Raw genomic sequence first — 17,219 nt, 5'->3', positions numbered from 1 at the left:
TGTCACTGACAGCGGGCAACCCGATCAGCAGCTGCACTTTCTGAACGGACGTTTTAAAACGTGGTTTCAGAAATAGAGGTCCACCTATAGGACGTTTATATCCTATGGGCGGACGGAAAGTGGTTAAAAACTCTCAGAAGATAAGCATGGTCCTCACTGGAGTGAACTAGCACATTTTTTTAGCAACTTTTTTAATAGTCCCAATAGTAAATCTGTCTAGAGATTTATCTACATAAGAAAACATGCCCACTGCGCAGTTTTAGCGTTTGCGCATTTTCTTGCAACTTTTTCACTCCATTATTCTGACTTGAGCTAATGATAAATCTGGCCCCATGTCTTATTGGTCTGGAGAAGAATTGAAAATTTCTTCCTGCCATTATTTGCTGGTTCATTTAGCGTTACCCAGGGTGCACCACGGGGAGGCGAACCAGCTGTACACCCCATATCGTACCGTCACTTATTAGACAGGTACATATCAGCTCAGCCGGCCAATATCCGATTGCTCAGACCCCACCCACATACAATCGCAATACAATCAGATCTTATAACGTTAACATTAAATATAATATTTCCACCTTCTAACAAATACTTTTTGCTGTGTTTTGGATGATATTTATTAATAATCCTTGTATTTCATAAATTTTGTAATACATGTTTGCATCTTTATCCTGCAGCGCATGTTGAAGAAGGGATATGACAGGACCCGGAAGCAGGCGGAGAAGAGGGCAATCGTCGAGGGGGTCGTCAAGGATTTGAAAAAAAAATTTGGACGGACCCACGACGAGTTGCAAATTGTTAAAAAGTGGTCGGATCTGAAGAGGAGGCACCCGGCCTGGGTCAAAGAGCTCAGTGAGAGAGTCTGCCCTGGTACTTATTTTTTTAATCACCCGTTACAAATTATTACTTCTTTTTACCTGTTGTGAAACATAGCAAATCATCCCTTTACCTCATACATCTCTCCCTCGCTGTGAGTGTATATATATATTTATCCACACAGCGCGGTAGTGATGTATGATGTAACCGGCTGATTTTGTACTTTGCACACACACATAATAATAAATATATGTGTGTGTGTATATCTAGATAAACAGCAATCATCAATCTGTATTAGGGCTGTTTCACACGAGCAGATTCCGTGCGTGACATCCGCTCCGTGAATGACAGCCAAGACCCGATGCAGACTGCAGAGGCACGGAGCATTAACATGACTGATAATGCTCCGTGCCTCTCTGTGATCTCTATACTACAAAATCACAGTGACAACTTTATCTCACTGTGATTTCGTAGTAAAGAGGTCACAGAGAGGCACGGAGCATTATCAGTCATGTTAATGCTCCGTGCTTCTGCTGTCCGCATCGGGTCTTGGCTGTCATTCACGCAGCGGATGTCACGCACGTCATCCGCTCGTGTGAAACAGCCCTTAGGCCCCTTTCACACGGACGGATTAGGTCCAGATACGTCCAGGGTGTGTTCAGTGAAACTCGCACTATTTTGCAATAAAGATGACTCAGTTTCTTTACACGCGGGTGCAATGTGTTTTGATGCGTTTTTCATGCGCGTGATAAAAAACTGCAGGTTTAGACACAACATCTCTTAGCAACCATCACTGAAAAACGGATCACACCCCCACTTGCTTGCGGATGCAATGCGTTTTTCACGCAGCCCCATTCACTTCTATGGGGCCAGGGCTGCTTGAAAAACGCAGAATATAGAAAATGCTGCGATTTTCATGCAACGCAGAACTGATACGTCAAAAACAACGCTCATGTACACAGATCCATTGAAATGAATGGGTCAGGATACAGTGTGGGTGCTATTCTTTCACGTAACGCATTGCACCCGCGCGGAAAACTTGCTCATGTGAAAGGAGCCTTACAATAAAAGTCCCCATCCATCATTACATTACATACATCCCCCACTTAGGTTAGTTTCACAATAGCGGCATGGACGTCGCCAGGCTGTTCCCTCATGTGAACAGCTTGTCGGATCCGTCCTGCCGCTAGTGTACGTGTGGCCCCATACTACAGCTCCATCACCATTGACTTTCAAGGGATTGTGGCGTTATTCCTGGGCATGAACATCTGCAAACCATGCCGACATGTTCTAGTTTTATTCTGTGCACCTCTCAGCATGGTTTATCGTTGTAGCCTTGGTATGACGCCCCGTTCCCACTACAGTCAATGGGTCCGGAGCGGTATTCCTGATCCACACGTAAACTAGCGGCAGGACGGATCCGAGGTTCCAGAGCTCTCTGCTGCTATTGTGAAAATAGCCTTACTTAGCATTTCTTATTAGTTCTGAGTTGTTTCTCTAGGGGGCCCATTCACAAGTGCTCAATTTCATAATTTATTTTTCTGAACTGACATGAGGACCCATTCATCTCTAAGGGTGCCGCACGATGTGCGTCCCGTCTCCAGAAAAGCGGACCCGCACTTCTGGGTCCACATTTCAGTTCTTTAAAAAAAATGAACGAATATATTTTTGCACTAAATATAACTTCATCTTTTATGATGTCTGATTAGATATTCATCATTGTTGTAATAAGTAATGTTTTGCCATCACAGCACTTTTTATTTAGCAAGTATGTATGTATGTATGGGCAGCAAAGAAATATCAAGCACATGCACATTGCATATACATTTTCCTACCACACACTGTATACCACATACAAACACATAGTCTATTTATTCGAGTTTATGTCTTATTGGTCTGGAGAAAAACTAAAAAGTTCTTCCTGCCATTATTTGCTGGTTCATTTAGCGTTACCCAGGGTGCACCACGGGGAGGCGAACCAGCTGTACACCCCATACCGTACCGTCACTTCACTAGACAGGTACATATCAGCTCAACTGGCCAATGTGCGATTGATCAGACCCCACCCACAATCGCAATACAATCCGATCTTATAACGTGAACATTAAATATAATATTTACACCTTTTAACAAATACTTTTTCCTGTATTTTGGATGATATATATTAATAATCCTTGTATTATTGTCCTAAATTGAGGCCAAGAATAGTCATATTATATTATTGCCATTGACGTGCGGTCTTCAAAATGCGTCACGCACATTGCCGGTTTTCTTTTTTTTTTTTTGTGTGTGGGTGGATAAGAAAAACACATTACGGACGTTTAAATTGAGCCTAAATCCAAATGTTGTGTGATTACAGGTCTTCCAGTTCCAAAGGCCAATCTGGTGGAGGTCTCCGCAGGGGGGGAGGAGGAGGAGGATGAGCAGGCTGGCCCCTCCCACAGTTTTAGAGGTGGTGCCACCAACCCACCTGATGTGGGGAATGTTGTGGAGGTGGCATCTGCCGAACCCACCCCAGCTCCTGAGGAAGACGACCAGGCGTTGGTCACCACCCCGCACCAGGAGGGTAAATATGTGCACACATCATTGTAATTATGTATACATCACATATTTATAAACATTAACCCTCAGTACCCGATGCCCATTTTTACTTTAACGCTAATTAAAAAATTTTCTTAAATATTAAAAGGTATCTATTTTTGTGCTAATAACTTTAAAAAGAGTTTACTTTTCACGGGCATAGTTCTATCTTATCATTACACATTGTACTTCATGACAGTGGTAAAATTTAGTCCAAATTTTAATGGCATCTTTGTTCAAAAAGTAACTAATCTAAAAAAATATTAGAAATAAAATTATATAATCAAAATAAAAATATCACTTGATGCTACAATATAGATTAATAGAGATTAAATAAATGTATAAGTTTACAATCGCCATATGCATATATCATGTTTAGATAATTTATTAACTGAAATATAATTCAATAACAGTTTGGTTATGCAGTCACTTTTTGTCGCCTACATAGTGTCAGCGACAAATAAATAACCCCATTTCAGAAACCACACACCCTCTATTTAATCAAAATTTATTCTATAAAGTCTGTTAACGATTTAATGGTCCAACGCTAATCTATTAAAATGTTAAAAAAATCAAAATAATTTGAACAAATTATAAATTACAAACTATTTTATTTGAAAACATTGTAGTGTTTAAATCTTAAAAAAATCTTAAACCTATTACACAGAATATGTATATTTACAAACAGTTGTTCACAAAACCCTTAACTTTGGTCGCACAGCAGGCTGATATGCATGGGGTGATGTGACAGACTGATGGGCTTGGTTTTCATGCGCCATCTGTGTGCTTTCTGCAGAAGACTGGGTGGGAGATAATGTGAACGTGCTGGATGCACTGTCGGCCACCCAATTGACTAATGCCTGTACCTGCTCAGGCCTTACCATCCTTAGAACGGCATTGTGCCCCACCAAATATCCCTGTAAATTCTGGCGGCTACTGGGACCTGAGGTAGCTGGTACACTAGGACGTGTGGCTGTGGCAGAACGGCCACGTCCTCTCCCAGCACCAGAGGGTCCACTAACACCACCACGACCATGTCCACGTCCGCGTCCCTTACTAGATGTTTTCCTCATTGTTACCGTTCACCACAATAAGAAAAATATTATTCGGGCCAATGTATTGAATTCAAATTCAGGCCTTTTTTTACAGACACCTAACACTATCTGGCTATCTATTTAGGTACCGTATTACACTAATACAGGCACAGCAGTAATGACATATTTAGCAGAATATAGTTTTTAGGCGCTGTGTGACAGGTATACCCTTAAGTTTTTCAGAATGACCCTATCAGCACCTTGAATCTAATATACCCTTTTAGGGATATATTTAAAGTAGGCCTGATACAGCAGAAACCACTAATTTTGAGAATTGCAAATTTGGGAATTGTTTTTCAACCCAGAACAAAAACTGTGCTTTTACGGTCAATAAAAATAATTTGACCAGCTAAAGTAGTACAGATTTTGATTAATATAAATGTGAGGCCTATTTTTTAAAGCGCTGGGTGACAGGCTCAACTTGCCCCTGATGTAGTATATGGCCAAAAAATAACCACACTATTGATGGTTAAATGCACTTGGTGACAGCTTTACCCTGATGTAGGATATAGCAAAAAATAACCACATAATTGATGGTTAAATGTACTTGGTGGCAGCTTGTGCTGGCTTACAAGCAAGCCACAAAATGGCCGCCAATCACCCCAGAAAATCTACATAAACTAATATTATATAACACAACAAATTTAATTTAAAACATACTAAAATGTCACTAAATAATCTAATATATAACTACATTTATTATGGTATACTTTAAAAATGACACTCAAATTATGTGCACTTAAAGAGGACCTTTCACCGATTATTACAATATGAACTAACTATACAGACATGGAGAGCGGCGCCCGGGGATCTCACTGCACTTACTATTATCCCCGGGGCGCCGCTCCGTTCTCCTGCTATGTCCTCCGGTATCTCTGCTCACTAAGTTATAGTAGGCGGAGATTCCAGTCCCTAAGTTATGGTAGGCGGAGTCTGCCCTTGTTCTGCTCTAGCGCTGGCCAATCGCAGAGCTCACAGCCTGGGAGGTTATTTTCTCCCAGGCTGTGAGCTCTGCAATACGATTGGCCAGCGCTACAGAAGAACAAGGGCAGACTCCGCCTACCATAACTTAGGGAACGGAGATACCGGAGGACATAGCAAGAGAACGGAGCGGCGCCCGGGGATAATAGTAAGTGCAGTGAGATCCCCGGGCGCCGCTCTACATGTCTGTATAGTTAGTTCATAGTGTAATAATCGGTGAAAGGTCCTCTTTAACTACATACTACACAAAATTCAATAAATGACTCTTATTGTTAATTGATATATTTATTTTTTGTGTTTCATAACAGTAATCAAAAAAATTGCAACAAAAATTGCAAAAATGAAAGAGAGGCAACAGAAAACGGTCATGGAATTCAGAGCCCACATCCGGAAATCCCAGAAAATGCTTCAGGAATTCCATGACCAATATGGAGAGGACCTGAAGGAACTTACAGGCCTGCAGGAAGAACTGCAAAACTTCCCTTAAACTTATTATAATTTTTTTTTTTTTTTATTAAAAAAGTTTTCTTCAGTTATATTGCAGCGTACTCAAGTTGTGTGTAATAGTGTTCCTGGGTGTAGTAGTGCAATAAACACTAACCTGAGACGGCTGACTCTCTGCATAGGCAGGTGATGGTAGAAATTGTTCGTGACGCCAGTGCCAAGTAAACGGTGGCACGCCGTTTGCGGATAGCAGGAATAAATGAGGAACACCGTGAGGTTAAAACAGAACTCCAACTTTGGTAGGTTTCATGGAGACATTTACTGAATCGCAGTTCCTTAGCATACAGTCGATTTTTCAATACGGTTGATGAAGGCAATACAGATTAAGCAAGGTGATTACAGAGTGTTAAACACAGGACTTGCAGTACAGGAGCTTGCACTCTATCTCTGACTGATCCTGGAATATAGCAAATCTTCTCCAAGGCCCAATAACCTAGTTCTGGCTTTATATCCTTGGTTGTAGCTTTAGAGAGTACCTCCTCTGTTATTTTGAATACCTCTTACTTCTCTGCACTTTGCCTCTGTCCCTCTCAGCTTCCTTAGGTTCTAGAAACTTCTGCACAGTGGTCTTCCTGCTTCTGCATATCTATATATTCAGGTGGGGAACCTTCTCCTTGGATTTGGAACCCGGTTACAGGGACTGCAATACCCTCTCCTGGTCTGCAGGCTTCAGGCCTGGACTTGTCTCTGACATAGTCTAATCTCTGGTTAGACTAGACTACAGACTCCAACTCCAACTCTAGACTCTCTTTCCCTTCCCTGACTGGGCCTTATATAAACTAGGGCTCTCTAGCTCCCTCTAATGACTAGAAGCTGGAATGACACCCCTAGCAGGCCTGTACATGCAGTTTCACAGTAACAGGGAAATATATAGCATTACATTACATTTTATAAAACTGACATATACCAACTTCGCATAAATAAGGAGGGACGACAGCACACCAAGTGACACTTTTGTAGTGACGGGCATTACAGTCCCCGTACACTACATAATTGATTCCATACTTATTTTTCTATAAGGTTATGTTTTTGTATAATTTTAACTGCAGTCTTATCAGTAAAGGAGCCTTTAGTCCACGTTCAAAGTCAGCAGGGTTCGGACAGACAACAGCAGTAGGTACATCTTAACAGTGTAGTATAAGGCCTACACATAAATAATTTTTTTCATGACAGCAGCAACAGGTAGTGTTGTATAATGAGGCATATACATAACAAATCAACTTGATCAAGACAGCAGCAGCAGGTAGAGCTAACGTATTCGGAGGGCTACAAGTCACCTTTAAATGTACAGCAGCAGCAGGTATTTATAGTGTTGTATCATGAGGTATATACATAACAAATCAACTTGATCAGGACAGCAGCAACAGGTAGAGCTAACGTTATATTCTGAGGCATACAAGTCAGCTTCATCTGGACAGCAGCAGTAGGTAAAGTTAACATTTTAGGTTGATTAGTAAATTGAAAAATCAACTTTATCAGGACAGCTGACGGTGTTGTATAAGGACTTCACATAGCTACCAAAGGACAAACAACTATCTTGACATAACTCTGTATGATCATGACAGACAGCATCTGCAGCTGGTAGATATTAAAAGTCGAGTATAAAACATAAACATATCTCATCCTAACTCAGGAGGACGGGCAGCAGCAGGTAATGTGGATTTTCAAAAGGCTGAATGCTAACTCGCCGTGATCAGAACAGACAGCATCAGAATCCGCAGTAGGCAAATATTAACAGTGGATTATACAGCCTACACATAACTCTCAATGATCAGGACAATAGAAGCAGTCATTGCTAACGGTGGAGTATAATGACTACATAGTACTCTGAAGTATCAGGCCAAGATCAGCATGCAGTTGGTAAGTTAAAGTAGCATTCTAATTACTACACAAAGTTTGGCATAACTAAGCAGTAATAGAGAGTGTCAGGTTATAATATTGCAGCAGACAAAATTTTGTAACAGATGGGGCTGTGGAAGACCGATTATAAAAGTATTAAAAAAAAAGATTGAACACCCAACTACAGCATGTGTATTCATCGCTTATATATACAATGTTGTCCAACAAAAATAAAATATTTAAAACAAAAAAATTATAACAGTTCATTATTATTAAATGTTCTTGAAAAGGCCAATATAACATTGTACAATAAATCATTTATCTAAAAAAACAACGTAATTTATAATAGAAAATTATTGTTTAACGCACATTAATTAACCTTTGTGTGAACACACTATTACCTTTCAAATGTATTATTGAACAAAGCTTTAGATTACAAAATACAAATCTACATTCAAAATGTATTATATATAGAGTATCAACCAAATTTTAACAAAAAATAAATTGATACTTTTAAAAAAGTATCTTATTATAAAATAAATTATCCAACTATCCATACTGTGATCCAAATATCAACCTCAATAATACAATATTGCATAGTAAAATTGTCTTAAGTTATATTAGTTCCATTATTTTTTATAATTGTAAAGATCAAATGTGTCTGAAAAAATAAATAAATAAACAATTGACGAGTCAACAAAGAAATAACTATCATGAATCTGATATAGTGTCTGTTTGTTTAACTGGACATGTCGGAGCATAGCTTCGTCAATAAAGACATCAACATGTGATGCAATGAGTAGAATCACTCACAAAATGGTGACATGGCTTCAAGATTATTATACTGTCAGCAGTTAATTTTGAAAGTTTACATTCTGGAATTATATTACACTTGCATGTGAAAATAATCATTATATAATTGTCAAGAAGTAAGATTACATATAAACGTATATATCTCTATATACATGTGGCAATAACGCTCCATTAACAAAACCGGATTACCACACGGATGAGTATAACGCCAGTAACACCCAACCATGTAGAGAGGTCAACACGGAAGCCAGGCATCCTTTCCAGGACAACCGACAACACCATGTTAGAACCTAAGTCCGTATTAAAATAATAAATAAAACAAAAACTTTTATTAGGTTTATCAATCAGTCTTGTACAATGTTAAGTGCACAAAACCTTTTGAAAATTGAAGCCCACATGCGGTCCCCACCTTGCTAGAGTAAGAACCACAACATGGACGCCAACAACCCAATTAAAGCAAAATTAAAATTTTTATAATAAAATAAAATAAATTATTTTGGTGAATGAAGCGTAAAACCACATGAATGTATTAAACAAAAACGTTTTTATTCTATCTATATTCCAATCAAATTCTTGACAATATACGATGAATAGTGCACATTCGCAAATATTAAACATGAACACCATTTTATGAAAATAATAATACTCAATACTTGTCATATTACAAGGGCTAATAAGTGGTCCATGCTGGTTCTCCTTTGCATGATCTTGAAAAAAAAAATTCCACAGTTCAATTTGAATAATTTACTATATTTCAGACACATTACTTGGCTGCATTAGGCTAAACAGTAGCAGTGAAATAGTAACGCAACAGTATAAGGCTTACAAATCAAAGGGCCAAACAATTAAGGATAACTACTGAAACTACCATTAAAATAGAAAAATCTGCCTGGAAGAAATCCAGTTAGCCATTCATGATATACCAACTGGGAAGGCACCGGGCCGGGATGGGATTCCGATTGAGGTTTATTCCAGGTACAGTGAAATTCTTAGTCCCCAACTCCTTAGGCTGTACTCTGCGTCATATCGGGGCCATCAGCTACCTGAGACCTTGTATGATGCAACTATTGTTGTTATATTAAAGCCGGATAAGGATCCAACGGCGTGTGGCTCTTACAGGCCGATTTCATTGCTTAATTTAGACTACAAAATTCTGACTAGGCTGTTAGCTTCCCGTTTAAATAAAGTAATTACGTCCATAGTTCATCAGGATCAGGCAGGGTTCATGCCGGGGAGGACCACCTCTGACAATATCAGGAGAGCCCAGGTCATTGCTCAGGTAGGAGTAGCGGAGGGTCGTGAATGGGCTTTGGCGTCACTTGACACGGCCAAGGCCTTTGACTCTGTGGAGTGGCCTTTCCTGTTGCGGATCCTGAGGGAATTTGGGTTTGGGCCGGGGTTCATACGGTGGGTAGAGATTCTGTAACATAGACCTAAGGCAAATATACTAGTGAATGGTACCCTATTGGATTCATTTACTTTGCATAGAGGCACCAGACAGGGCTGCCCCCTTTCCCCCCTCTTGTTTGCGGTGGTAATTGAGCATTTAGCGTTGCGGATCAGACAGGATGGGTCCTTCAAGGGGATTTCTAAGGGAGATAGAGAGGAGAAAATAGGTCTGTACGCAGATGATCTCCTTCTGTTTATGGACGAGCCTGAGCAGACCCTCCCCAGTGCAATTGAGGTAATAGAGAAATTTGGCACATACTCGGGCTTGCTCATAAACTGGACGAAATCAGATATTATGCCTCTTTGGGATCATGGATGGCCGAAGTGTATACATAATTTAGCGGTAGTAGACTAGTTTAAATATCTTGGTATTGTGATCATAAAGGACCCTTGCGTCTCTGTGGCGAGAAATATAGAACCGATGGAATCCGTATTCATTGATAAATTTAAAACATGGAAGGCATTGCCGATTTCAGTGATGGGGAGACTGAATTTAGTAAAAATGATTTTGCTTCCCAAGGGTCTGTATCTCCGGTTGCACGCATGCGCCCCGGTACCAAAGGCCTTTTTTGATAGGCTGCATTCCCTGGTTACGGCTTTTGTGTGGGGCAAAGCTAGGAGTAAGCTTTCACAGAAAGTACTACAGAGGTTTAAGACAAGGGGGGGGAATGGCTTTACCTGATTTTTTTATATATTATCTGGCAGGTCTGTTGAAGTATGTGGCTGCATGGGTTAGACAGGGAGAACTACCAGGATCGGAATATTGGTTCAGGGAATATCTTAATCTTTCTACTCTATGGCCTGTGCTGGAGTCTCCGAGTTTAGTCCCCAGGAGGTTACTTCCTGCTCATAGATTGGCTAACCAAGTATGGAAAGCAGCCAAATTCAATTCGTATGTAGACTTACCAGATGCAACTCCGCTTTGGGATAATCTCATGTTGCCGCATCTGATGGCCTTGGAGGGTGCCGAATCATGGGAAAGATACGGGGTGCTGACACTGGCTGAGTTATATGATGAGGGTGTATTGCGGACTTTGCAGCAACTACAGGAGAAATTCCAGATTCCCCATTCTTTCTTTTTTTTTTTTTGAAATTCTTTATTTCTTATTTTGCAAAAATAACAGCATTATTGCATGTTGAATCACATACTTTAGAAAATAATAGTCGGTTCCATGCCGACTGATATCATGAAGCATAATCCAACAATTCACATACAATTACAACACATAAGTCTGTGTTTGATATTCAGCCTATGGTGACAATAAGGCACCTCGATTCATCAACAAAAACCATGCAAAAGTAAAAAAAAAAGACCATGGAAGATGTAGCCATGGCATGAAAATAAAAGAAAATTCGACAGACAATGACATGTATGAGGAGGGGGGCCACAAGACAAGGATACAAAAGGAGGAATTGAGGGGGAAAGGATTTAAGGGAGCAGGGGGGGGGGGGGGGAGAAATGAAGTGTACAATAGTGTCCGGTCTAGACTCTCAAGACAGCAAATTCCGATACTCCGCGGAGTCCTGAAAGGTGAACCAAGGAGACCACATAGCAACAAAAGCTCTGTTACCACCTTTCAGAGATGCTGTGAGTTCCTCCATTCTCCGAATCTCTTTAACCTTCTGAATCCACATTCCCACGGAGGGAGGCGAACCAGACTTCCACCTCGCAGGGACACAAGCTCTAGCTGCTATAACCAGATATCGTAGACAAGATCGTTGAAGTAATATCAACGGCAAGTCCGAAAGAAAGAGTAAGAAAAACTCTGGTGTGTTAGGGATTGAAAAGGGAAAAATGGAGGCCAGGGCCTTCTGGACAGCCTCCCAGAAGGGTTTAACTTTGTCACATTGCCAGAAAATATGCAGGAGGGAACCTTGGTAGGCGACGCCGGCGTCACATCTCCAACATAGAGGAGAAGCCAACGGAGACGGGTAGGAACATAATACCACCTCGATAGTAATTTGTAACTGTCCTCCTGATATTTACTTGCAATGGATGATTTAAGAGTAAACTGGAAAATTCTAAGCCACTGGTCGGAGGAAATATCCCTGTGCAAGTCCTGAGCCCATGTTGCTGAGTAAGGTGGGAGATAGTCCGAACCCGGCGTTACCAATGCCTTGTATAATTCTGAGAGAGAGTGCCGATATAGGCCAGAACCTATACATATTTTTTCAAAAGAAGTGAGTGCCCTATCATATCCATGAGTGGATGGAATAGAAGAAAGGAAATGATGTAGCTGCCTTGATCTCCATGGACCTAGAGGACAGGGGTCTGTCAGACCTAATAGTTCAGAGTAAGTGAGCCATCTGCCAGAAGTTCTGAAGAATGGTGCCCTACACCTACCACTCAACCTCCACTGTGCGAACTGACCCCTGAGCAACCCGCTGGGAAGTCCGGATGTCCTAGGATAGGGAACATTGGAGATGGTGCAGGGGAGATTGTAGATATCTGTTGGTACTTACGTAATTGAGCTAAGGTAGGACCTATGAGAGGGTGAGAGGAAAGGTCACTAGGGACCTTCCTATCCGTCCATGGAAGGAGGGCCAAAGGAGTTCGTAATGTGAATTGCTCAATTGAGATCCATTGCTTGAACTGAGTGTGTCGGGACCAATCTACCACACGTTGAAACAGAGGCTGCATAATACTTTCTTAGATCAGGGATCCCCAGGCCCCCCCTTTCCTTCGGCACATGTAATAAGGATCTAGATAGTCTCGAATTTTTCCCTGCCCACAGAAATCTAAAGAGATCCCGATGTACAACAGAGAAGAAACTGGCCGGAATGTGGATAGGAAGGGTCTGAAACAGATACATTAAGCGTGGGAGGACGTTCATTTTGAAAATGGCGCACCTGCCAAACCACGTATATAGGCCTTTGGACCATCTCTTGAGGTCATCTCTGATCCTATTCAAGAGTGGAGTAAAATTCCTGGAGAAAAGCTCACGCAAATCCCTGGGAATCATTGTGCCTGAATATTTAATGGCACCTGTCGCCCAACGGAAAGGCAAGGAACCCGCCAGTTCGGCTTCTAGAGCCGGTGGAATGGAGACATTAAGCACTTCCGATTTCTGGAAGTTAATTTTAAGATTGGACAAGTTATGGAATACTTTGAATTCCTCAATTAGGTTAGGGAGGGCAACTTGAGGATTGGTTATCATGAACAACAGGTCGTCTGCATAGGCTGCTATCTTAAACTCCTTTTCCTTTACCATGAGACCAGAAATGTCCGGGTTATTCCTTATAGTCCTCAGGAGTGGTTCTAGGGTAAGGATAAAAATTAAAGGAGATAAAGGGCAAGCCTGGCGTGTACCATTCCTGATCTCAAAGGGAGGCGAGAGGACACCATTAACCTTTGCGGCTGCCGAGGGAGAGGAGTATAAGGAGCGGATCCACGTCAATAAGGAACCCTCCACACCCACATGGTTTAATACTGCAAATAGCCAAGGCCAACCTACCCTGTCAAAAGCCTTTTCGGCATCTGTGGACAGGAGACATAGATTGGACCGTTGAATTTTGGCTAGATGTACCAGGTTCAAGACCTTTGTGGTGTTGTCTCTCGCCTCCCTTGAGGGAATGAAAGCCACCTGATCTAGGTGAATAAGGTCCGTCAGGTATGGGGTCAGGCGGGTGGCTAAAACTTTTGCGAAGAGCTTAATGTCCACATTAAGTAGAGAAATAGGCCGGTAACTGGCGCAAGCAGTCGGGTCCTTGCCCTCCTTATGGATAACAGTAATGTGTGCATGAGACATGTCTTTAGGGAGAGGCACTCCTGAGCTTAATTTATTAAAGGCATTGGTAAGGGGAGAATGCAGGAGGTGAAGGAATCTCTTATAATATGAGGCTGGTAGGCCATCTGGGCCTGGGGCCTTACTAGGTTGCATTGATTTCAGGGCCTCCCCAATCTCATCAGCTGTAAACGGACTGTTCAAACTCTCAATGGCCTCACTCGGTTATTTCGGTAAACCTGACTTATCCAAATAGGAGCTCATGGCAGAATTCAAGATCTGACTACATTGACTGGGTTGAGGAAGATTGTATAGGTTCTGATAAAATTGATAAAAAGCTTCCCCATTCTTTCTTTTATAGATACCTTCAATTACGGCACGCCCTGAATGCTCAATTCAGGTGGACGAATCGAAGTATTTCTAAATATCCTTTGATAGGGGTGCTGAGATGACAGGGACCTAAGGGCATTATTTCAATACTGTATACACATTTACTGGGCGATCGCATGATTCTTCAACCATTGGAGGTAGAAGCGAAATTGAAGGCTAATATTCCAAATCTTGAGGCTGAAGACTGGGAGGAGGCTATGTTGGTACCTACTAAGGTCTCCCCATCGGTAAATAATAAACTGACACAATTGTTCATATTGCATAGGAGCTATTAGTCACCTCTTAGATTGTATAAAATGGGGATAATGCACAGCAGCAGGTGTCATAGATGTCAAGAGGAGAGTGCTGATTTCTGGTATTTGATTTTTGGGATGCAGATACCTACAAGCTTTTTGGGGTAAAATTGTAGAAATTCTCTCCACAATGTTGCCTGTTTCGATAGAATTCAGCCCTAAAATATGTATCCTGGGGATATTAGAGGAGGAACAGTGGACACATCATCAGAGAATATTCTTGGGGGAGGCTCTTTTCTTAGCTAGGAAGGCGGTGGCGCTGAGGTGGATGGCGGAAAGACTTCCCACGGTAGGCCAATGGAAGACCTTGATGAATCATGCAATGAGTATGGAGGAAGTGGTATATATTCATAGAAAGTGCCCAAGTAAATTTCAGAAAGTGTGGGGAGAGTGGAGCTCTTCACTTCATTCCTTACAATCTAGGCATTTGCATTCTGTGTCGGAGGACCCCACTGCGTTGGGTGTTTGAATACTAGAACGTAAATATATAGTACCTCAGATGCCAAGTTGTGGTAATGTCCCCGATAATTACCTGACGCACTATGTATCATGACTGTACAGGGAGTGCAGAATTATTAGGCAAGTTGTATTTTGGAGGATTAATTTTATTATTGAACAACAACCATGTTCTCAATGAACCCAAAAAACTCATTAATATCAAAGCTGAATATTTTTGGAAGTAGTTTTTAGTTTGTTTTTAGTTTTAGCTATTTTAGGGGGATATCTGTGTGTGCAGGTGACTATTACTGTGCATAATTATTAGGCAACTTAACAAAAAACAAATATATACCCATTTCAATTATTTATTTTTACCAGTGAAACCAATATAACATCTCAACATTCACAAATATACATTTCTGACATTCAAAAACAAAACAAAAACAAATCAGTGACCAATATAGCCACCTTTCTTTGAAAGGACACTCAAAAGCCTGCCATCCATGGATTCTGTCAGTGTTTTGATCTGTTCACCATCAACATTGCGTGCAGCAGCAACCACAGCCTCCCAGGCACTGTTCAGAGAGGTGTACTGTTTTCCCTCCTTGTAAATCTCACATTTGATGATGGACCACAGGTTCTCAATAGGGTTCAGATCAGGGGAACAAGGAGGCCATGTCATTAGATTTTCTTCTTTTATACCCTTTCTTGCCAGCCACGCTGTGGAGTACTTGGACGCGTGTGATGGAGCATTGTCCTGCATGAAAATCATGTTTTTCTTGAAGGATGCAGACTTCTTCCTGTACCACTGCTTGAAGAAGGTGTCTTCCAGAAACTGGCAGTAGGACTGGGAGTTGAGCTTGACTCCATCCTCAACCCGAAAAGGCCCCACAAGCTCATCTTTGATGATACCAGCCCAAACCAGTACTCTACCTCCACCTTGCTGGCGTCTGAGTCGGACTGGAGCTCTCTGCCCTTTACCAATCCAGCCACGGGCCCATCCATCTGGCCCATCAAGACTCACTCTCATTTCATCAGTCCATAAAACCTTCAAAAAATCAGTCTTGAGATATTTCTTGGCCCACTCTTGACGTTGCAGCTTGTGTGTCTTGTTCAGTGGTGGTCGTCTTTCAGCCTTTCTTACCTTGGCCATGTCTCTGAGTATTGCACACCTTGTGCTTTTGTGCACTCCAATGATGTTGCAGCTCTGAAATATGGCCAAACTGGTGGCAAGTGGCATCTTGGCAGCTGCACGCTTGACTTTTCTCAGTTCATGGGCAGTTATTTTTCGCCTTGGTTTTTCCACACGCTTCTTGCAACCCTGTTGACTATTTTGAATGAAACGCTTGATTGTTCGATGATCACGCTTCAGAAGCTTTGCAATTTTAAGAGTGCTGCATCCCTCTGCAAGATATCTCACAATTTTTGACTTTTCTGAGCCTGTCAAGTCCTTCTTTTGACCAATTTTGCCAAACGAAAGGAAGTTGCCTAATAATTATGCACACCTGATATAGGGTGTTGATGTCATTAGACCACACCCCTTCTCATTACAGAGATGCACATCACCTAATATGCTTAATTGGTAGTAGGCTAGTAAAAGGTCTACATTATTTTCGCCTAATCCTGCAGGATAGGCAGCATCATAATTTAATGATAAAATTGAAGAATAAAGAGTAATTATAACTACATGTTCAGGATAGACAGATGCAGCATCAACAAGATGGAAGTTTGAAATGGTTGAGCATAAGGTCTAAACATAACTTGGCACAACTCAGTAGGAAATGCATAATCAATATTTAAATATAATGATGTAGTGTAAGGACTAAACCAAAATCAGCCTGATCAGCAAATTCAATAGCAGCATCAACAGGATGGAAGATGGAAAATGTCTAGTAAAAGGCCTAAACATAGCTCTGAATAACTTATCAGGACAGACAGCATCACGTTCAAAGTTGGCAGCAGCAATGTGTACTGAGGAATGGGAAATCAACAGGCCATGGTAAGCCCATAAATGAAATAAGACATTTTAGACAGCATCACGTTCAAAGTTGGCAGCAGCAATGTGTACTGCGGAATGGGAAATCAACAGGCCATGGTAAGCCCATAAATGAAATATGACATGTCAGTCAGCAGCACGTTCAAAGTTGGCAGCAGCAATGTGTACTGCGGAATGTGGAATCAACAGGCCATGGTAAGCCCATAAATGAAATAAGACATTTTAGACAGCATCACGTTCAAAGTTGGCAGCAGCAATGTGTACTGCGGAATGGGAAATCAACAGGCCATGGTAAGCCCATAAA

Source organism: Bufo bufo, chromosome 1 (genome assembly GCF_905171765.1).
Source record: "Bufo bufo chromosome 1, aBufBuf1.1, whole genome shotgun sequence".
Lineage (NCBI taxonomy): Eukaryota > Metazoa > Chordata > Amphibia > Anura > Bufonidae > Bufo > Bufo bufo.
Note: the sequence above shows the minus strand (reverse complement) of the source record.